Source organism: Rosa chinensis, chromosome 5 (genome assembly GCF_002994745.2).
Source record: "Rosa chinensis cultivar Old Blush chromosome 5, RchiOBHm-V2, whole genome shotgun sequence".
NCBI classification, from domain to species: Eukaryota; Viridiplantae; Streptophyta; class Magnoliopsida; order Rosales; family Rosaceae; genus Rosa; species Rosa chinensis.
Genome location: NC_037092.1, coordinates 58119411 through 58142849, shown reverse-complemented (window position 1 = coordinate 58142849; position 23439 = coordinate 58119411). Strand labels below are relative to the sequence as shown.

At 36.5% G+C, this 23439-nt stretch overlaps 2 long non-coding RNA genes across 3 annotated transcripts; both read left to right on the top strand.

The window, feature by feature from the left end:
• Window positions 1-3097: 3097 nt before the first annotated feature.
• LOC121053141 lies at window positions 3098-4747 on the top strand. The gene is made up of 3 exons (XR_005810888.1): window positions 3098-3338; window positions 4290-4368; window positions 4484-4747. It is a non-coding gene; the product is annotated as an uncharacterized LOC121053141 (long non-coding RNA).
• Window positions 4748-21784: 17037 nt separating this feature from the next.
• LOC112167478 lies at window positions 21785-22933 on the top strand. Of its 2 annotated transcripts, none has more exons than XR_005800922.1 (4): window positions 21785-21969; window positions 22148-22305; window positions 22532-22619; window positions 22696-22933. It is a non-coding gene; the product is annotated as an uncharacterized LOC112167478 (long non-coding RNA). The 2 variants fall into 2 exon arrangements; XR_002923787.2 differs by having other exon boundaries at window positions 21787-21969; window positions 22532-22605.
• The last annotated feature ends 506 nt before the right edge of the window (window positions 22934-23439 follow it).

The window sequence follows — 23439 nt, the reverse complement described above, 5'->3', positions numbered from 1 at the left end:
ATAAGGCAGTTCACGATTACCTCATAAGGTGGGGGCCCAACTTCCTCAGGATGCTCTTATTATTATTCTAGACTTTCCATGCCTGTGTGACACAACAGCAGCAGTAACAGCACCACTATACTTGAAATGAGAGAGAGCTTTGGTCATTGTCTGCCACTGTGGTCCAGAAGAGAAGAGTAGTCCTCTCCAGACTCCAAAAACTCCTAAAATCAGTGTTAAATTATAGTGAGGTTTTGACAGTGTTCCCAAGTCAACCTTTATATTTGGGACAATGATGACAGCTGCAGCCCATCATTTTTGTGGTGTTTGCTTAAACTATGGAGAGAGACATCATGCTAAAGCTTGGCAATATATTGCTCCTGCTCCCACATGAATATGCAATTGGTGTTTTAAGTGTCAACACCACCCACCATAGTTGCATCAGTGACCAGACCATACTCTATCTAAGTAGTTGCTTATGTGTGTGGCATTAATTTTACTGTTTTATATGACAAATTTAGAGTGAAAAGTGAGAATCCGCAAATTAAAAGTTATAGACACTTAATATCGTGGGTTACTCTATTATAAAACTAATGATCAGATTCCTTCGCCTTTGCTTAAGACTCCGATTTAAGTATTATCTACAATTAGATCTTTTAATTTATTTTATATCAAAGATAAATCCTATCTTTCACACACATGAGAATAAATGGATAATTATATCACATCCATCTTGATATATTTTGTATCAAAGGTAAATCCCTATCTGTTACACACATGAGGATACATAGATAAATGTCCCAGACTCCCAGTGTGCATTGTAACTTGATGAGTTTTAGTATCTAGTTTATGTGTATATTAGAACAAAGCAAACTCATGCATGTGGATACTGTGAACCACTTGATCACAAGGGGTAATGTTTTTTTAGGCAATGGTGGAGTGCACACCATTTCTAGAGTTTGGAAATGTGCCTCTGTCACCTTCTTAATTAACTATAGTTTATCCTATATTTAACGGGAGGTTATGCTTCTCTTTTTGCAAGATTTGAATCTGTACATCATTTCTTGCTAAAGTATTTAAAAAAATTATCTAGGCATATGCCACTATTAGATTGGATTGTGTGGAAACATATTCATCATATCTGCTAACTAATTCTAGGGGGAATTGAGTTATAATTTTGAAAGATTATGTCTGCTAGTCCCAGACAAGTGTGATCGGAAAACATAATCATGATCGATCTAACTCATGAAATGATGAAAATGATTATAGTTGACCATCCCTTTGATCATGTTTATGTGACAATGTCGTTGGAACCTGATCATGTTGTTGTACATATCGTTAAGACCCCATTTGTGGTTTGTCTGCCTAAACATCATATGATGATAAGTATTAGCAATATGTTCTTTCTACTATTACAATCTAATAAAGGGTTCCTTGGGACACACAATTGAACTATTGAAGTTGTTGAAACGTTAAAGGTTCACTTTATTTTTAACTTACCCTGCTAATTGCTTCAACTTTTTTACAAGATATGATCAACTCATCAAATAAATTACCAATTTAACACATTTCTTAGTCTTAATTTTATTTTATAGATGAGAACCACCCGAGAGATGAAATAATTGAAAATCACTGTACTTTGAAATACAAAATGTGCTTTCATATTCTGGAATTTGACATGGTCAAAAAGTTTTAACAATGACATATTGTTTATTCAATCCAATGATGCAATTAAAATCTTAAATAAGATAAAATATTTTGTCCGTATATTTTATATTAAAAAGAAATACTAAAAAAGTAGTGGATTTGTTTGATCAACTATCATATTAGAAAGAAGAAAAAAAAAGGAAAAAAAAAAACTATTACACTCAAAAGCCAAATTATAACTATCACAACTTAGAATGCAGATTGATACCCATTTCACCTAAATGAAATCTTCTTAAGAGCAAGTTCACTCGTTGAGGTTGACCGGTCAAAACTATTCATTACTCTTTTGCCTTATATTTCTACTATTGAGGTTGGCCGGTCAAATACTGTTCACAAAATGACTACGAAAGTGACCATTCTTGACATTTTGTAAACAGTATTTGACCGGCCAACCTTAATAGTGGAAATACAAGGCAAAAAAACAGTGAATAGTTATGACCGGTCAAGTTCAATGGGTGAAATTGCTCTTACATGAAATCGTAATAACTTTATGTCAAGCTCACTGCTTTTCCAGTCCACCTTGTAGACGAAGTATACATAAAGCCTACATATGCTCCATTATTGGGCAATATGTGCCAACTATGACCCATTGTCTTTTCCTAAGAAACTTTTATGAGCCATCAACTTTCAGATGTATAAAAATAGTGAAATATTATCATCTTCAGTAAGATTCTATTTCTCCACAACCATGTTTCCTTGTTTTGTCAATCAACAACTGAGATAAACTTTCCCTTTTTTTTTCTTTTCTCTTTTTTTGGGTAAATGTAGATAAATTTTATCTCTTGGTTAACGAAGTAGTGGAACATGTAGATGTGGCCAATGTATTGGGAATAGCTCCATCCAGGCCACCAGTATATGAGAGAGTAGGTCGATCTTTTTGGTTCTGCTTTCTGCTATTGACATTGACTTACCAGTCTGCAGTACTATATACTTTGTCTTCATCATAATCCTGTCTGTTTTGACTGATTGGAGAGTTTTGCATTCAAATGGCTACGACCATCTGCGGATGATTATCATATATTTATATCATGGGCTCCTCTAGCTAGGGCTGGCAAATTCTCTGGAGCCAAACCAGCCAACCGAATCCGTCTCGAACCAAGATTTTCGGTAACCGAAGTTGTGGTACGGTATAATTGAACCGAGATTTCGTAACTGGTACGGTACTGGTATTGATTCTTACAGAAATACAGTATACCGTACAATATCAAGTATTTAATATAATATTTATTTATTTTAAATATTTATTATATTATCAATCATAACTGTTGATTTTCTTCAGTTTTAATTCACAACCGTTAGATTAAAAGTTTCCAAACCCTAATCCCTCAGTCCCTCTCTCGGTCACTCCCTCAGTCTCTCTCTCTCTCTCTCTCACCCGAGCAAGGCTCTGAGGCTCTGAAAGTCTCAATCTCTTTGAAGATTAATTGAATCTTTAGAACCATTGCTGCTGGTAAGTACGACATTCGATTGTTTTCAATTTTAGTGATTAGAAGCTTTGGATTGTTGAGTTGAGGTGTGATTAGAAGCTTTGGATTGTTGAGATTTACCAATTTATTCTGGGTTTTCGTAGTTTTCCTTTTGTGCTTGGAGGACCAGGAGGATTGAGGACTAAGTTTGATCTTTGAGGGAGAAGAAGGCAAAGTTTGAATCTGGTAGGTGCAGACTCCATTTCTTTTCTTCTGTTTGGCTTAAAACTAATGAAAAACACAATTAGATCAATTTACAAGGAATATGATTATATGTTTTGAACTTGTTGCTATTTATGTTGTTTGATGGAGTTGGCTGGTATTATAGTTGTTTGTTGTTACTTGCTTTGTCTTTCCTTGGATACTGCTCTGTACATTCTCTTTTGTTCCTTTTCTCAAATCTCTACATCCTTTCTTTGTCTTGATAAATTCTATTTCTTATCAATAAAAAATGTGTCCATTTTATCTAATATATATGTGTAATTACTGCACACTCAAATGACAAATTATTTAGTTCATTGTTTTTCTTAACAACTGGAGTCTTGCTCTTCTTTGATTCTATGCATCTTCTCTCATGAAAAAATAGAGTAAAATAAAATAAAATAAAACTCCCCTATATGAGTTTTTTATTATTCATAAATATAGAATAAACTTTATCATTTTGTTAGTTTTTCCTCTAAATTTTTGTTACTTAGACTTTTATTTCTTTACCTTTTTTTTTTGGCCTTTCCAGTTGTACGATAGGAACTTCAAAGTGGGATGTAGCTGAAGGTTCCAATTTCATTCTTTCATTCTTCTTGTAGTATCAAACTGATTGTAGTTGATACTACTCTTACTCTTCTAATATTTTCATTATTCTTATTTTTTTGAGGTTAGATCATTACTGCTACAATTGTTTTTAGAATATCAGTTTTTCGGTTTTCATACTATTTAGTTAAAATTATCATATTTTAGTTCATTTCATTGTCTGAGACTTGGATGGCTTGAGAATAAAGTATTGTTCCAATTTGTTATCGGTTTAAGTCATCTATTATTGTTCCAATTTTTGTTTCAATTTGTTAACGGTTGAAGTCATCTCTTATCATAAATTTTATGACTCATGATATTGATTTTAACCTCATCTTTGTTATTTTGCAGAAAATGCTTTTAATCAAGGAGTGGAGGCAACATTGACCAATACTAGCTCTACACAAACTGATGCTTAGCAGCCTACATCGTGAGCTCTCTTGTTCATTGATAGTTTGGGATGAAACTGCCTAAATTCAATTTCATTGACTAAATCTGCCAAACTGCCAGCATTCTTATTATTTTCAACAAAACTGAATTTGCAGAAACTGAGTATGAAGTATGAATTTGCAGAAACTGAGTATGAAGTGTGAATTTGCAGAAACTGAATTTGAGGGATCACAGTAACTCAGCAAGGCAGTAAGCAAATATAAAGTGATGATGAGATGAACTTTGAGTCCTTGAACACTTTGTTTTCAACTATTGCACTTAGTTATTGTATCATTTGATATTTGATTCATTTGTGTGAAGTGTGAACTGTGAACTATGAATTATTGACTTAAAATTTGTACGAACTATGGAGTGATGAAGGGGATGAACTGAAGTGATGAACTCAAGTAGTGAAGTTCATGTATGAAAGTTTTTAGCTTATTTTTCATTATTTCCAGGTTGTTCATTTGCAGGTTGGGCCTTTAAATTGATGTGAGGATTACATTTTTTTATTTGCTGACAGATTTGGGTTTTTAAAATTTTAGTTGGGCCTTAGCTGAAATCTGGCCTAATCTTAAACTCGGTACGAGGCCCAACCAACCGAAACCAACCGAGATCTCGGTATACCGACTTCTGTGGCCGGTAATGGTAGGCTATTTTGTGTACCAACTTTGTTTGGTACGGTACGTGGTATTGAGCTTCAAGGTCCGGTACCGTACCGAACCCACCCCTACCTCTAGCTACTTATGTCTGAGTCTCTGACTGCGTATAGCGTATAGCGTTTGTTTGTTTGTTTTTTTTTTTTTTTTAACCTTTAAAACTTCATATTTTACAGATATGATCTTTAAAAAAAAATTTGCAAAAAATAACGGTTTCGGATCATCGAAAAATAATTTTATGATATAAAATGAAACAATCTAAGAGTAGCTTAGAAGGGGGATATGCCACAAAGGGAACTGTTATGTATTCCAGTACGTAGTGTTTGTAAATGGGCAATTTTTACGTAATATATTGCAATATTGGTATGCATATATATATATATATATATTTATTTATTTTTCTGTTTATGTCAATCTTCAATAAGAAAGGACAAGAGGTAAATGTTGAAACGTCCGAGAGAACTTTTCTCTCCTCATTGTTTGCTGTAGCCGTCAGGCCGGTTCTCCTCTTTTCTTTCCTTCTTCTTCCCTTCCTTCTCCCTTGATCCAAATGGCTGGTGTTGAGGATGTGACTTCGAAGCTTGCTGCGGCCCTTGCTATTGGGGGAAACGACTTCCACAATGAGGATCCAACGGTGGAGTTGGCAGATCCAACGGTGGAGTTGGCAGATCCAACCCATCACTGGTTGGTGGGCGTCTGGTCTCTGTGGATTCGACGAAAGCGGCGCCGCACATGTTTATGGCCTAAATCGGACAGATCTGGCCTGTGGCTGACCATGGGTTGGTGATCCGTGAACGACCAAATGGGCGATTTCTCTTTCGCTTTGTTAATCCGAAGGATAAGCAACGGGTTTTGGCTAAATCACTATGGTATTATCGTTCGGCAACGTTGGTTTTAGGGGACTATGATGGGGTGGGTGATATCATGGAGGTGACTCTGAATCGAATGCCGATTTGGATCCAGATCAGAGGATTGTCGTTGGCCTATTCCACACGGAGTTGGGAAAGGAAGGTTGTTGGGTGCTTGGGTCGGGTTGTTCATGTGGATGAAAGGAGATTGAAACGGCATGAGGAAGTGAAGGTGTTGGTGGTGGTGGATCTCGTTCGTCCCCTTCCTCGGCCTTTTAGGTACTCTTTTTCTAATTCTTGTGTGAAAGAGATTGATATTAAGTATTTGAATGTCAGGGGTTTGTGCTTGGTCTGTGGGTTCTTTGAGCATGGTGTGGGAGATTGTGGTGGTCCTCCAAAGGAAGTGTGGAATACAGGTCTGGCTGTAACCTCATCTAGAGGTGGACAGCGGAGTGTGGTTTTGCAGGGTGATTCATCGGTGGTGGTGGAGGCTGTTCCCCGTCCGAGTGGGATGGGAGTACCACCGGGTTTTGAAGCTTTACTGGGATCTAAGGGGGTGGGTGACCATCCTGGGATTGGGCCATTAATGTTGGAAGGGAAGATGGATTCTCGGCCGCTGGTGTTGGAGGAGAGTGTTGATGAGGTACAGGTTATGGTTAGGTCAATGCTTGGGAAAAAGGGTGGTGATGGTGAAGTCACGTCTCCATTGAAGAAAGGGAGGTTGGGTTCTGGATCTAGTGTTGATCGAGGGTTTAGTGACTCATCTAGAGTTGTTGTGGGAGGTGTGCCATTGGCTCCTGGTGGTCCGGATTCCTTGGGTCATTGGAAGCTTAGGATATCTGTTTCCACTTTCAGTTTTGGGATGGAGGGCTCCCCTACCAAAGGTTTGCAGTTTGAGGTGGGGAAGTCTTCCTCTCTTGCTATTGGTAAGGTTGGGGATGGGAAGAAACATAAACGAAAGATTATCTCAGCTGCAAAGCGTCGTGCACTGCTCTCTCGGCTTGAGGAGGAGGCCTCTGCTCCTTGACGATTGTCCTGCTGATTGTTCCTTTAATTATTTTGTTTAGCTTTGTGTTGTTTGGTTGTTTTTGTGTTTTTTTTTGGTGTTTTTCAATAATGGAACGAAGTTCGGTAGGGAAGGTTTAGGGCCCAAATGAGGCAGGCTTTTGAGTATTTCCCTTCTCTTTTCCCTACCGTTAGAGCGTGCTGTGTTTGTTAGTACAAAGTTATGTTTAGGATGTCATTTTAACAGGGCCACACACGTGGCGGGTTCCTTTGTAACTTTGTTGGCCGAAGTAATGAAAGTGTTCACGTTTCTCCTAAAAAAAAAAAAAGGACAAGACATATTTAGATTTTTATTATAACTAATCTTTTACGATCAAGTGAATGCACAATAAGCAGCTAGTATACTCTTTAATATACCAATTTTTTTTTTTTTTAAGTTGATATAAGAGTCTCTCTAGGATCCTAGATATTGTTGGATTAGTAGTACACTCTTGGCAAGAAAAGTAAACCATGTTTAACAATGACAAACTATAAAGTTGAGTAGTAAAAGAAATAGTGTTTTTTTTATTTTTTATAATCAAAGTATCAATTTCATTAAACGCAAGTCAGAATGATACAAATACATACATTCTCTTGCCATCTCTAGGACAAGTTTAGGACGTGGTATGCTAGCACGGTAGCACCACACATTAGACAATCAATGCTTACTTATTTTAAAGCGCATCGTTCCCTACAAAAATAGGAAATAGGAAAGCAAAGAAAACCTAAGCTAATTAGAAGGGCCGTAGCCCAATGGTCCCAAGAAACAGTCCAACCTAGTGCTCAACAGTTGACGCAGACCAGCCTTTGCCATCTTGTGTAGATAGTTGGGGCACACCGGCCACCACTCCGGTGCCACAGATGCCACCACCAAAGCCACCAACATCCTGACGTTGTATAGATGCCATCAAGCAGTAGCCGCCGCCTGGAAGAAGCCCAAACTAGCTACACCTCCCAAAGCCTCCCCTTGAGGTGGTGGCCGCGCATCCATCTCAGATCTACAGCAAAAAAAAAAAAAAAAAAAATTGGCAAGACCAATTCTATCTAGCCTTGAAGCTAAAACTGTTCCAAAACTAAGGAGCATGCCCTAAATGCATCACCTGTCCGGCAGCAACATGGCAACGCCAGCACAACAAAGGTCGGCGCCAGCACTGGGCTACCACTGGACGAGCGTTAATAGAGATTGAGAAGAAAACTGTGTGGCTATAGGACGAGAGAAAACTAGCTAGGGTTTTCTCCCTATTTTTGAGCAGTATCCATAACACTTAGTAAATAAAATAGTTAATGAAATCAAGTAATAATTAATTAGTTGAGTGATGTCATATAGTTCAAGTATTATTCGAGATATTTCCTTTTTTTTTTTTTTTTTTTTAAATGGGGCTGGTGCGGCTGCCTTCAAGTTTTGATTAATGAAACAGCATAATACCGGGGGGAAGGGGGTTGACGTAGAACCTGAACCCCAAATTACAATAAGCATAGAGAGAACATCCTGAAAGATCCACAATATATATATATTCTAACAAGCACCAATTAGCAAAGAGTGCATGAAAGGCTACTTCATTTGCTTTGACAAAGCGGTGACATACCGAAAAGATAACTCTATCAAGAAGAAGCATGATTACAAATAATACAGTTTTCCCACTATGTTGCCGCACGGAGAGAAATCTGGTGGCACTCCATTTCATCATGCCACTAGGAGGTTGCGTCTATTATTTAGTATTTCCCTAATTAGTTTAATGTAAAACATTAGAAAGTGAACCTTATGGTTAGCAAGAGAACAATTTTTCCCTGCCGCCACTTCCTAGTTTAGAGATTAGAGTTTCCTAACAGTTAGCGAGAGTAAGCCGATCTGCTGCCTACTTGCATGTTCTTCTTTTTCAGCCATGGCCATATATGGCGATTCTGTCCATGGAGTCCAAGTGATGTAGTGTTGCAATGGAGCAATTGCCTTTTACGTTAATCCTACTCTGGTGTTAATGCTGATCAGCTCGTTGTAGCTTTGTCCGTATTTTTTTAGGTCTAGTATTTGCTGAGTGATATTACTTCCTCTATTATAATTGCTGGTAAAGATATTGAATGTAAAAATAGTAGGTAATCAATGCAAAAAGGCGTAGTACTTCATTGAAGAGAACGTAGTGTTACAATCACCAATATGAAGGTCATCAGAGACAGATCTACTAAAGCTACCTAAAGGGTAATGACCATTTAAGCTAGATTATAGCAAATCAAAATGTTTATATAGTTCTATGAAAGGGGATGCCTTCAGAGAAGATTGCAACAAATTGATAGACTATAACGATTCTTTAGCTGAAAGCTTAAGATTTCTGAGCGACCTGGTGTACAGCATCACTGCGCAGCGCAAGCGATTAGTTAAAAGACCAGCCTCAAAGTCCTCCAAACAAATAGCTCACGATCTTTCAAATTTCTCTTTCTCCAATTCGTTAATGGCTAATTCCTTAACATCTTAGGATTGCAAAGTCTCGTCGAAAAATGTTTACAGTAATAGAAACATTCCTAGACAGCTGCTCGATGAGTCCGACAACCTTGAATATATTGGCAACAATAGTTGCCTGCTCATGCTCCGGAACACCCATGCATCTAAGAACCCTAGTTATCATCGAAAAGGATTGCATAATCGACGGATTTTAAGGGAATGTAATGACTTGTTGGCTTTCAAGTTTAACTCCTCCTCCACGAGCATGAAGCGTCTCCATCTTCTTCAATAATCAAATTGTTTTGGTGTGATTTGTGGAGATTAAATTGAATTTGAAGCTCGTTAAATGGAAACTGGGCAGACCAGTTAGTTAATTATGTTGACACTGATGGATTCGCTTGTCGGTTTCCACTCGATTTGGCTACGATAGTAATGGCGGCGGAGCAGGTGTCTGTCATTCTTTGACATTCTTGAAAGTACTTCAAACTGGCAATTTTAGTACACCGTCATTGTTTAGGGAAGCACTCAGGGTTATATATACCCAGCTATAGGCATGAGTTTCTAAATTCTACTTGGAATTGGATTTCTCTACCATTGCTATTTCCTTACGTATTAATATTTGGAAAGAAAATGCATATGGAATTCCTTTACTACTTCGAAGTACGCATGTAATGCGGAGCACTCTATTCTATGTACAGTATTTCTGGATCTAAATCCTAGTTGGTGATAATTTTTTTATTTTTTTTCATAATATTAATCTAGATAGGATTAATTCTGGAAAAAAAAAAATTCTAGATAGAATTAAAAATAATTTTAAATGCAGCACAGTAAAACGTCTTGTAATTGCAATGCTTCGATGTCCTCATTCACTACTCAATACATTCTCCCTTAACTCTCTTTTTTTCATTCATATTTCCTCCTTGCAGCTAGTGTGTTGCAGAGGAAAGAGCATACATCAGAAAAGCAACAAGATATAATATAATTTATTAGTGAATTACTCACCTTCAATTATACTTGGGCATTTTGTGTTAAACTTAACACCTAATAGGTATTAATACAATGGTGGGTCACGGACCACGGTGCATTGTTTGTTTGCCTATACCTACTCAGTTTCTCATCAAATCTAACTACTTCATTTTGATTAGTAGTCAGTGCAATTTCTGGTTTGGTTCAACTTAGGTTATAAATGTAAATTCGAATGGAGATTGATTTTGGCGATTGCTTGAATAAAAATGCAACATTATTCGGTTTCTCACGTGATGTAGCAAATTGTCAATTAGGAGAAAGTCTTGTGATTTTTCATTTCCTGTAAAATAGATGAAACAAATGGCTATGCATTACCACGCTATCTACTAGACGAGGATGATTATACACTGTTGTGAATATACAATTAGCTGGGCTGCTAGGGTTTGCGGCTTATTGGATGAGGTGACAACCGTGACATCGTCTACGCTTAATTAGAGTTTGTATGTGGTTGATTATGGATTTTACAAGCTACTAAGAGACCAACATGATCGGTCCGATCTTGAAGAAAGTTTTGAACCATGATCGAATCTTCCTAGAAGTTAGATCATATTACAAAGACAAGGGTTTATATTTATTTTTATTGTGTAGAACTTACACAGTTATACATAATTGAAACTCTTGGAAAAGCCCAACATGAAATTCTTTCTTGATTGACATGCCGGCTACAATTAAATCTTTACAGCCAATGAATTGCAAGAACCGACGTGTTGATAGTAAACAATTTTTTTTAAATTTTAGTGACAAAGTAAAGGAATGAATATCCTCCTCGTCAAGGATAATGCCTTGATAATAATCTTCTCAAATTAGAGCTTATTTTACTCATTTTACTAATATTATAAGAGCCAAACAGATATACAAGAAATAACCGGTAAGGCTTTTCTGCATCTTTGATAGTTTCTTTGTCCGGCAACATCTAGAGACCTCTATCGATCAAATCAGGTAATAATGCAAGGAATTATAAATAAACATAATCATTCATAAAATAATGCAATAATACATTGAGTCATTGGATCATCCAATTTGGATGTACATCTGAATAGTTAATTCAAGAAATAATAAAATATAACTAACATGTTGCTAAACGTTCTTGAGCAGAAGGCTTAAGGTTTCTGATGTACTTGGTGTACTGCGTTATTAAGCAGCGCAAGCGAGTAGTTACAACACCAGCCTCAAAGTCCTCCAAACAAATAGCAGACGAGCTCTCAAATATTTCTTTCTCCAACTTCTCCACGGTCGAAAGAATCGGTTTGGGCTTTTTATATATGTCCACATTAATAGAAACTTCACAAGACTGCTGCACGGTTGCAAAGACCACTTCATATATCTTGGCAATAATACTTGGCTGCTCATGTTCCGGAACACCCATTCTTCTAAGAACCTTAACGATCATCGAATAAGATTGCGTACTGCTACGAGGGAACGTAATAACTTGTTCATCTTTGTGGTTAACCACTCCTCCTTCACAAATACCATGTTCTTCAGTCAAAAAGATTTGGCTTGTGGAGATTGAATTGGATCCCGAAACGCATTACAGGTTGGTGGAAACTCAAACAACTTGATGGGTTCGCTTGTTGTAAAGAACTCAATTTCGCTGCATCGGCGTTGGTGTCTATCTTTCGTGGCAGACTCGATTTGACTACGATAGTAATGGGGGCGGAGCAGGTGTTTATCAATTTTTGACATTCTTGAAAGTTCTTTCAAACTGGCAATTTTCCAAATGAGTATACCGTAATTGTTTAGGGAAGCACTGAGGGCTATATATACACGCAGATATAGGCAAGAGTTTCGCAATTCTACTTGGACATGGATTTCTCTTCCTTAATTTGCTTCTTCCTCACGTATTAATATTTGAAAACAAAATGCATACGGAATTCCTGTCCTAACTTCGAAGTACGTATGTCATGCGGATGAGCGGATCTCTGAACCCTAATTGGTCCTTTGCCAAAAAGGATCTGAACCCTAGTTGGTCCTTTACCAAAAAAAGAAAAACCCTAGTTGGTCACTTTTTTTTTTTTTTTTTTTCATAATATTAATCTAGATAGGATTAAAATTAATTTTAATATTGCGTGCCGGGGTAAAAGGTTTTGTAATACTCATTCACTCGATGTCCTTTCCCTTAACTCTCTTATTTTTTATATTTCTTCTTCCTCGCAACTGTAGTCACCAGCTTCCTGAAAGTTTAGTTTAATTATACCGATTCAGTCTCTCATCAAATCGGACTACTTCATTTTAATCGGTAATCGAAGCAACGGCTGGTCTGATTCAACTCGATTATAAATTTACAATTGTCGATTAGTTGAATATTGATGTACTTTCTTGTAATTTGTAATTTTCTATAACTAAATGAAAGAGATGACCATGCGCTACCCACAAGCCATCTAATCGAGTATGATTATATACGTATTGTAGGGCCGCTTGCATGGGGTTTGTACGCGGTTTATTGGATGAGGTGAAAATTGTGACATCGCTTACGTTTTAACTAGGGTTTGTGTGCGGTTAATTATGGATTTTTCAAGCTACTAAGAAACTGTGTAGTGCAACATGATCAGTCTTGAAGAATCTTTTGAACCATGATTGAATTTTCCTAGAGGTTATATCATATTACAAATACAATTGGTTTATAGGAACTTATCCAGTTATAGTAATTGAAACTTCTAGAAATTCGATAGACATATATACTGGCTACGATTAAATCTTTTCTCCTAACACGGCATTTCATTTTCTCGGGGCCATTAGACTTCCAAAGAGGTGACAATGCCGTGGTATGAAGATTGAAGAACGCCAGTGCAGCAACACACCAACACGCCATGAACATGATCTTTCATGATAGGAGGAATCGTCGGAATCATACATCGACAACGTTGTACATGTGGTCAAGACTGCCAAGAAATGAGATCAGTTAGATCTTCGATAGGCCGACATTCAAAAAAATGCAAACACATCAGCTGAATATAAATCCACATAACTGCACTTTCGGCATGGGGTCTCAACATCTAGCTTCTTAAGATAACTGCTTGTGCCGCACCAGATCCTTTTCAAACAAGAAAAAGAAAATAAAATTTATAATTGCTCGTGCTTCAAGGAGTTAAAGTCGGAAATAATTAGATCAATATACACCCATCCAAAATGAGTGGATTTCTTTTGACAATAAAGTTGTGGAGTAGCTATTGCACTTTTTGCTAGTTGGTGCTTGTTAGAATACAAGTCTTCTGTAGAGTTTTCTGATATTATTTCGGAAAATATTCTAGATGCTTATAGTAATCAGGGGTTTAGGCTGAATGTCCCCCCTTGTATTCGACAGTTTCATTAATCAAGGTTTGAGGGCAGCCGCACCAGCCCTTTATTAAAAAAAAAAGAAGTTGTGTTCGGATAAAGTAATTTCAATTTCTACAGAAATTCTAAAATCATGGGAATTATAATTTCATGAATTTAATTTCCATTAATTGAGAATTCCATTACTTGGATGTCATATGTAGAATTTTTAAAATGACAAGAGAATTACGAATTCTAGTGTTTGGACTAATATTTTTTAATGGAATTTAAATCAAATAAAAAAAAAAACAAATAAACGATAATGATTGAAGAGATACCATAATCAATACCGTAATCAAAAATATAAAATCCAGTTTTTAAACTAGTACGTCCAGTGCCAATTGCATTAATTGGTATTCAGACTATGTGGGTGTTATTGAGAAATTTTTCAATGCTAATGCCAAACCATGTAAGCAGCTGAAATGTTATGACGTTCCTATTAGATTTTGACATGTGGCCTTTTGTGGAATACAATTAAAATCCATTTATTATGGTGTTTTGTGAAAAGACCCTCTTAGGTCTCCGTCCACCTCCATCCTCAAAACCTATATTCCAATGAAATCCAGATCTCTCAAGTAGAGCCAATAGCCAACACCAGTTATAATGCAATCGAGAGATCCAGATCACGAAAACAAAAAACTTCAGTCGAAATTGACACGAAACCTGGTCTAACCTTCCATTGTGATGTCTCGATTAATCCAGAATGATCTAGACATAATTGGTAACTGGCATAAGAACTTCAAGTCATGTGCTTATAACGAAAGCATGGGTGTTCATGTATCAGATGAATGAGTTAATGGAGTTTCATTGTTCCAATTTCAATTCTCACTGTGAGGCCAAACTTCATGGTTTAATTGGATAATATATTAAATCGATCAAAGGAACAAGCAACAGTTCCTAAGATACCAATATAATTAATCCAAGAAGATAACATGACATGAAAGTTGCTATAACAATTAATGAATTAGGATAAACTGCTATTTGAACAGAGGATGAAGACGAAGTGAACAGACCTCCATGGAAACCTACAAAGGTCTTTTCACAACTAACATGAAATAATTAAATTTAATAGGAACCACGTGTAAACATTTTATTGGACCGTCAAACCATTTCAACATGCTGACTTGGTTTGAAAATTCTCTGGTGTTATCACAAGAACTAATGAGAATTGGTGTTTTTTTTTCTGAAAGGAGGAAAAAACCTCAAACCTTATTGATGTATATTACTCACAATGGGGGGGGGGGGGGGGGGGGACATAAACCTTGACCCGTATGTGAATTACATAAGTCTTCATAGATGATGTCCTGAATAATAGCATGAGCTAGCCTCTGTAAAATGTCTAACATCACTCATTGATGTATAGCGAAGTGAGCTAGCCTATGCGCTACACTATTCGCTTCAAGGTAAGCTTGGCGAAAGGATAAACCAGAAACCTCACCTGCAAGAGCCTTGCAGTCTTCTACCAGTCGTCCTACCTCGGAGAAGTCATCACCATCTCTCTCTCGAGCAGCTAAGAGAGTCGCACAATCGCCTTCAAAATCTACATTAGTCCAACCCCGCTCTACGATCCGAGTTAAAGCAACCCGGAGTGCCAGAGCCTCCATGCACAAAGCCCGAACTTGGAAACTCAACAGCTTGACACCAGGCCCTAATGAATTCTCCCCAAGTTTGTAAAGGAGTTCTTGCAAAGATGTTAAGGCATTTTCCAGTCATACCCAGGTTTAAGTGGATGTTTAAGTTAGTGGACATGGTTGAACAATTAACTTGGCACTATAATCACAGAAGTCAGGATGGTAAGATGCGCCACCTTGTTGATTCTCTAGCATGGAAAAACATTGACAATAAGTGGCCTAACTTTGCATCAGAACCTCGAAATCTAAGACTTGGACTATCATCGGATGGATTCAATCCTTTTTGTGATTTTAGTTCTAGGTATAGTTGTTGGCCGGTGATATTGATGACATACAATCTTCCCCCATCTTTATGTATGTCTAAGGAAAATATGATGTTAACATTGCTGATCCCAGGGCCAAAGCAACCTGGAAACGATATTGATGTTTATTTGCAGCCACTTATTGAAGATTTGAAGGAGTTATGGGTAGGGGTAAGTGTGTATGATACGTGAAGAGGTAACACATTCAGTTTGAAGGCAATTTTAATGTGGACTATCAATGACTTCACTGCTTATGGGAATTTATCGGGTCATTCCACAAAAGGCAGAAAAGCTTGCCCTGTGGCGTCCAAACTTGCACATAATGGCTAGAAAATGGGAAAAAACATGCTTACATGGGTCATAGGAGGTCGCTTCCTGAAGATCATCCTTTTCGATTTAAATCTTCTTGATTTGATGGAACCGAGGAGCATAGAGCAAAGCCTATACAATTAACGGGATCACAAGTTTTCCAAGTTGTCAAGGATTTTGTAAATGATTGGGGAAAAGAAAAAAAATAGAAAGATGGGGAGGATGGCAAAAGAAAGAGAAAAAGAAAGAGGGCTAAAGACAAGATTAATGATACAGAGGATGATGATGGTGAGAATCCTTTTAAGCTTACAAAACGTTGGAAGAAGAGATCAATCTTTTTTTGATTTGCCATATTGGGAGGTATGTTCAGTTTTTCCCCTCTCATTCATTTTTAGTTTTTATTATAACTTCCTTACTCAGTTGCTAATATTATCATATTATTAATGTTGTAGGCAATGTTATTACGTCACAACTTGGATATGATGCATACCAAGAAGAACATTTGTGAGAGCCTTCTTGGAACTCTCTTGGATATGTTGGGAAAAACAAAGGATAACACAAATTCTCGTAAAGATTTGAAGAAGATGGGGATTAGAAAGAATTTGCACCTAAAGAATGATGACCTTAGTAGCTTTAAAGACACAACACTTGCATATGTACTTTTAAAGGGAGAGAGGCAGATTTTTTGTGAAAGGGCAGTATCTTTGAAATGCCGGATGGATATAATTCTAATATTGCTAGTAAGGTGTCATTGGAAGATTATAAAATCATAGGCCTGAAGTCACATGACTATCATGTGCTTATGCAGCAAGTTTTGCCAGTGACATTAAGAGGACTCTTGCCAAAAGAACCAATGATTGCTAGTTTTCGACTCTGTGCTACCTTTAATCAATTATGTCAAAGAGTTCTTGATGACAAAGAATTGGAAAAATTGGAAAAGGAAGTACTTGAAACTTTGTGTATGTTGGAGAGATTTTTTCCTCCATCATTTTTTGATGTTATGGTTCACCTAACTATTCATCTTGTACAAGAAGCTCGTATTGGTGGGCCAGTACATCTACGATGGATGTTCCCTCCTGAAAGGTGAGTCTACATTTTACATTTTCTCTACATTTATACAAACTTTTCTTTTAAAAGTTGGTTCTAATTTCAATTCATATTATTACATTAGGTTTATGAAGACATTAAAGGACTATGTGAAAAATCGTTCGAACCCTGAATGGTGCATTGCTGAAAAGTATTTAGTTAAAGAACTTACAAAGTTTTGCAGTGGATATTTCAAACAAGCTGCTAATGTGGTTGTGCAGCACAAACGCAATAAGGATCCTGAAGATGATAATGTTTTAGAAGGGCGTGGATTTGGTGGGAAGAGTAGACCAATGATTCCAACAATGTTGTAGATTGCACATCGTTATGTTTTAATGAATACGATTGTACTTGATCCATGGAGGAAATAAGTAATAGAACTTATTGAAGTTTGATTGTACTTGACCCTACATTGCTTCCTGCTGACTTTCACTTAAGTTTGATTTCTGTTTCTTTGAAATCAATTACTTTCTTCCGTTTTCTGCTCCATTATTCTATCATTGGGTAAAATGAAGAACTTACGATTTGCTTGAATGCTAATTATAATCAGAAAGCATATTGATTATTCATACTAATTATGATGCACTTTTCTTACCAGAATGCATAAGGATGAGCTCAAGCTTTTAGGCGCATGTCTTGCAAAGAATGAAAACTTGCTAGACAAGAAGCATATGAAAAATTTTGCTGGTTGGCTGTCCGAAATAGTTAGAACGGGTGACTCCGCTAATATGCCAAATATTGTGAGGTGGCTTGCTTGTGGACCTAGATGGGAGGTATGTTCAGGTTTTATTATTAATGGAAATAGATTTCATACAAAGGCAGCAGAGAAGGACACTCAAAACAGTGGTGTTTTTGTTGAAGGGGACACGTATTGTCAAGGTAGTGCAAAAGACACTACTCTAGGTTGGAGATGGTAGAAGGACACTCAAAACAGTAGTTTTTTTGTTGAAGGGGACACGTATTGTCGAGCTAGTGCAAAAGACACTGCTCTAGGTTGGAGATGGTAAACTACTATGGTGTTATAAGGGAAATAATCTTGTTAGACTACCATAACTTTAAAGTGCCTCTCTTTCATTGCGATTGAGCAAATATAAGTAATGGTGTCAAGGTGGAAGATGGATTTACATTAGTTAATCTCAACTAAGGGAAGCATCAATTTGAGAGGGACCCATTTATTTTTTCATCCCAAGCAAAACAAGTCTTTTACTCAAGAGAGAGTAAGACATCGAATTGATATGTAGTGCTAAGAGCCCCACCAAGAAGGTTTTATGAGAATGAGAACCTTAATGAGATTGAGTACATTCCATGTGCTCCATTTGATGTATCACAACTTGGCCACAACATTGATGATGACGATTGTCTGAGACGTGATAGTGAGGATGTGAATAATAATCCTTCGGTAATTTTTGCTTGAATATGCAATAGTGCCTGCATATCATTGTGTTTTATAATTTTGATATGAAATCTTTGACTTGGTTTTGATATTCTGGTTGTGTGCTGATATTTTAGTTGTTACTTGAGTGTTGATATCATTGTTTATGCTTAGTATGTAGTACTTTACTAATTTGCTGATTTCATCTATAATGTTTGTGTGCTGATATTTTAGTTGTTACTTGAGTGCTCATATCAATTTTATGCTTAGTAGTACTTTACTGATTTAGTGATTTCATCTATATATAGACTAATGAAGAGAGTGAAGACACTGAAGATTACTCACAACTAAAGGAAAAGAAGCCTTGCTTATTCTTTGTAAGTACTACGGTTTCATCTACATTTGTTCACTGCTGCACTTTCATGCCTATTTCCAGAAATGCAGTGACCCTTCTATCACTTTGCATATCAGATGGCAAATATGAAAATGATAACAGAAGTAAATGCATGTTGTAATTGTCAAATGAATGCTATCACCATTAGCTGTGCATGATTAGATTACAGCTTGTGCAATGAATGGTCTTGTGTTTGAGTTCACATCTTAATGGTTAATATGCTTATGTTCTTATGGATGTTTATAGGAGCTTTTTGAAGGATATTACTTCCGTCAAGCACAAAGGAGAAATAATAAACCATGGCTAATGGAGAAGTAAATTAAGCCTTGTATTCATTGTTTTAAATATTAACATTAGTTTTACTTCACTTGAGAAATTATCATTAGTTAATTACTTATTCATTATTAATGCTAGACTTCACGAAAAGGTGAGAAGAGAGGAAAAAAACAACGGAAAGCTATGTTAGCTGCTGTTATTGCTGCAATGAGGCAAGAAAGAAATGAAACTTTACGAATCTCAGAGGGAAGTTCAAATTCTCCCGAAGCACCTGCTAGTAGAGGAACTGAAAATGCGACAAATTCAGAACTTTCAAACAGGAAACCAAGAGGTAAGGCAAAGGCATTGGACAAAGAAAAAGTAATAGAACCTATTGAAGTCGAATTTAATGAAAGAAGTTAGCCTTACGGGAAACATGCAGCTGGATTTGCTACTTTTATTGGGGTCACAGCAAGAGAACTAGTACCATTAACAATTCCATCTTGGACTGGAAAAGTGATCCCAGATAAATTCAAAACACAAATTTGGCAACACATCACTGTAAGTTCCCTTTTAATTACAAGTTTGTAACCACTTAGTAAGATTGTTGTTTGTACAAAAGTAGTGTTTTATTGATCTTATTTTCCTATGTAGACTTATTACATTGTGGACGAGTGTCACAAGAAAGCAATTTTCCAAAGAATGGCTAAGCTTTGGTGAGATCATAGATGCTTGACATTAAAAGAAGTACGGAAGCAAGCTGAATCAGTAGGCCTACAAACAGCTGCTGCCATGTTCAAACCTGATAATATACGTTCTATGGATGCATGGTTAAGTTTTAACAAATCCAGAATGACTCCAACCTTTTATGGTAAATGTATCAACAAAGGTTTCCCGTGAATATTACTTGATTTGCTACTCATTTTGCTATGCTATATCTTGGATGCATATGACAAATTTACTTTCATTTGGTTTTGTTTATAGGAAAAGTGTGAAACGTTTAAACGGATGAGAGAACGGAAAATTTTACTTCATAGGACAAGTAGAAAAAGCTTTGCCTGCATTGAGGATGAGTTGGTAAGATTGAACAAAATTGCATATGTTCTATGAATGAGAATAATAGAGCTTATCTCTATCATTTTTGTTTTATAGAAGCAAAAAAGTGATGAACTTGATTCAATATATCAAGGTGTGATGTGTGGCTTCATGCTTATGAAGCAAAGAAGAAGGATTCAACTGAAGATGTTGAAGATCCATAAGTAGTGGTGAGTAATTCTACCATCTTTGACTTTGAATGCATAGTTCTTTTAGCATATTCTCTGTTTTTGCTGAGAAATTATTGCTATATTTTCATTTGTTTGCTATATTTTTCAGAAACAAGTGAAAAGAACCATGGTAGAACAAGCGACTTCACAAACTCGTTTTGTCAAGGATGATGCTGTTTCTAAAGTTTTATGACCTGATCGACGAGGACGAGTAAGAGGATATGAATTTGGAGCACTTTCTTTAAAGGTAGATGGTCAAACATACGTAGGTAACAAAGTTACTGTGTTGGAAAATACATTGCTTGCTACTTCACAAGAGTTGCAAGAGTTAAAGATGGTGGTAAAAAATATTTTCGCGCAGTCAGACAAAGGAGAAAAGAAGAATGTAAGTATCTTGGCCCACTACTACAAAAAGGGCCTAAGGGGACACATAGAATAGGGACAAATGAAGGATGTGTGCCTTTAAGTGATCAATAGGCACATAAGAAGATATGTATGCCTTTAGTTAGAAAAGGGAAAGATGAAGTGTTCCCATTTGCTAAAAATACCACATACACACTACAAATATGTATTTTTATCTCCGCATTCTCTCTCCTCATTGAGAAAGGACGGATGAAGTGTCCCTATTTGATAAAAATAAGCACTGAAGTACGTATTTTATCTCCCATTCTCTCTCTCGCGTAGTCTCGTTTCTTATTGTTTGTATTACGAGGTGTGTATTGCGACCCAAACCCTCTCCACTTCTGTTCCCAGCGCCACATCTCTCTTTGGCAAACCCCGATCAAAGCCATCTCTCAAAAATGAATCCTGACCAAAACCATCTCTGCCTTTAGCTAGGTTATTCGATTTGTAGCTTATGAGCTAGGGGTGGGAAAGTTGAAGATCTGGTTTGGTTTGGGAAAACCAAGAGAAACGACTTCTCCTCTACTCAGATCTTCAGTCTTCGTCTCACAATCCCCCTCTCAGCTTGACCATGCTTTCATCAGCCTTATTCGCCGCAAAGCAGTCTCCAAGCTCGGCAAGACTCGTTGTCCGCTCATTTCTCATTCCAAATGGTACGCCTATTTCTCTTCCCCTCTCGGAGCTTCGATTTTACTTCGAATCCTAGCTGTTTATGTTTTCAATCTTCCATTTCTTGTTAGATACTTGGGCCGATGGTATGTTTTTCTTTTTATATATGCTAGTTGCTAGTTTGGTTTGTTTTTAAGCAAGAGAATTTAGTAAGAGATTATTAGACTGGGGTAGGCAAGACTGCATAATATAAGGGTTGTGACTGCAAGATCTGAAAACATGAATTGCTAACAATTTTGAAAAGTTTGTGACCAATCTGGTGTACGTCTAAGTTTAAGGCCTGAATGTTAAATCTTTCTTCTTGGAAATATTCGAATTGTTTGAATTTTCTCTTAGAGTTATCTGTTATTAAAATGGCTTTAGTCTAAAGTAGTCATGCTAGAGCTTGCTCTTTCAAATGATGATCTGTGACTTTGATGTGTCATTTTTACTCATTGTGTATTTTGGTTCAGGAATTTGATGTAAGTGAAATGAATGTCTAATCAAGCTAGTTGAAAAGTATGGTGTAGAAGATGGTCTATCATTGCAAAGTTTTTACCAGGTCGAATAGTATGGTAACAAGTGGGTAGAAATAGCAAGGTTTCTACCTGGAAGGTAACTGTTGATTGGTTTTCTAGCTTTCTAATCTTAGTCTTAGCTGTTGATTGGTTTTTTAGCTTTTGTACTCATAGTCTCAGCTTACTTTTGCTGCCTGAATCAAACTGGATAATACACCATTATCTATCAGTAACTTCTATTGATTTCACAGTTATCTTCTGTTGAAAAATGATAGGACTGACAATGCAATTATAAATGACTGGAATGGGGCATTCAAGAGGAAAGAACATTCATACTCTCACAATGGTAAATGGGAGATGCATCCTGATATAATCACATGCTGATTCAAGACGTCAAGAAGCACAGCGTCTTGGTTGTATTCTGAGGGCTAAGGTTTGTTTCATGCTTATCTTCATATGAATGTAGTCCTTGCTTCCTTATGTTAAGAAGGTACCTTTCTCATTCTTCTTTGCATTTCAGAATCTGGGTCTTGATTTGATTTTGGTTCTTTGTTTGTTTTCAATAGCTTATTGTTTGTTTGGTTGAATATTGATAGTGGGTTTAGTTTATTTCTTAGGCTTCTGTTGTGCTTGAGTTGACCGAATCGTACCTTCACCAGGTTATCAAGGCAAATGCTGGTCTTACCCCTGAGCATTATCAGTTTTTCCTGTACCAGCTTGTTCGTGGTTTAAAGTATATTCATACAGGTTGGTATTTTGGACTAATTATAGTAGTGTCTGTAGTTTCAGTGATTTAATTCATTTTGCTTTGAATTTCTTGCAGCAAGTGTATTTCATCAAGATTTAAAGCCAAAAAATATCCTTACTAATGCTGACTGCAAATTAAAGATATGAAACATTGGGCTTGCTCGACTATCTTTCAATGATGCCCCATATACTATTTTTTAGATTGTAAGTTGCCACCAAATGATACGCTAAAAGCAAACATATAATTTAACCCTAGAAATGTCATCGTTAGTATATAGTAAATAGGGCTCGTTCTATTCCGGAGATTGAGGGTACACCTGTCATTATACAACAAGTAAAGAATTAAAATAAAAACAAAGTATAATATTTATAAAATATATACAAATAACTAAATAAAAAGGGAATTTAAAAATTAGAGTTTCGAAAATTAAAATAAATAAAAGAAAAATATAAAAACACATGTACAAGAATGAAACGTAAAACAAAGATCAAAACCAATTCCATGTAATCAAATTCGATTCAAATCCTATAATTGATTATATAAGTCATGAGAAAGAAGTTGATCATGTGAAACATTTGAAGCAAATGATATCCCATATTTTACTTTCCTTTACTAATTAATCTAAATGAAAGCACCTAGATTAATCCTATTAAACATGCAATCAAACTCTAGAAAGCTAGCTAATCAATACATGTCCAACGCAATAAGCATAGAGAAAGGTTATAAACTTAAATGCACAACGTAGTATGAATAAGTTCATCTATTTGCAATCTCTTCAATTGAATTCGACATTTGTCCAAAGCCTTTACTACTTATGAA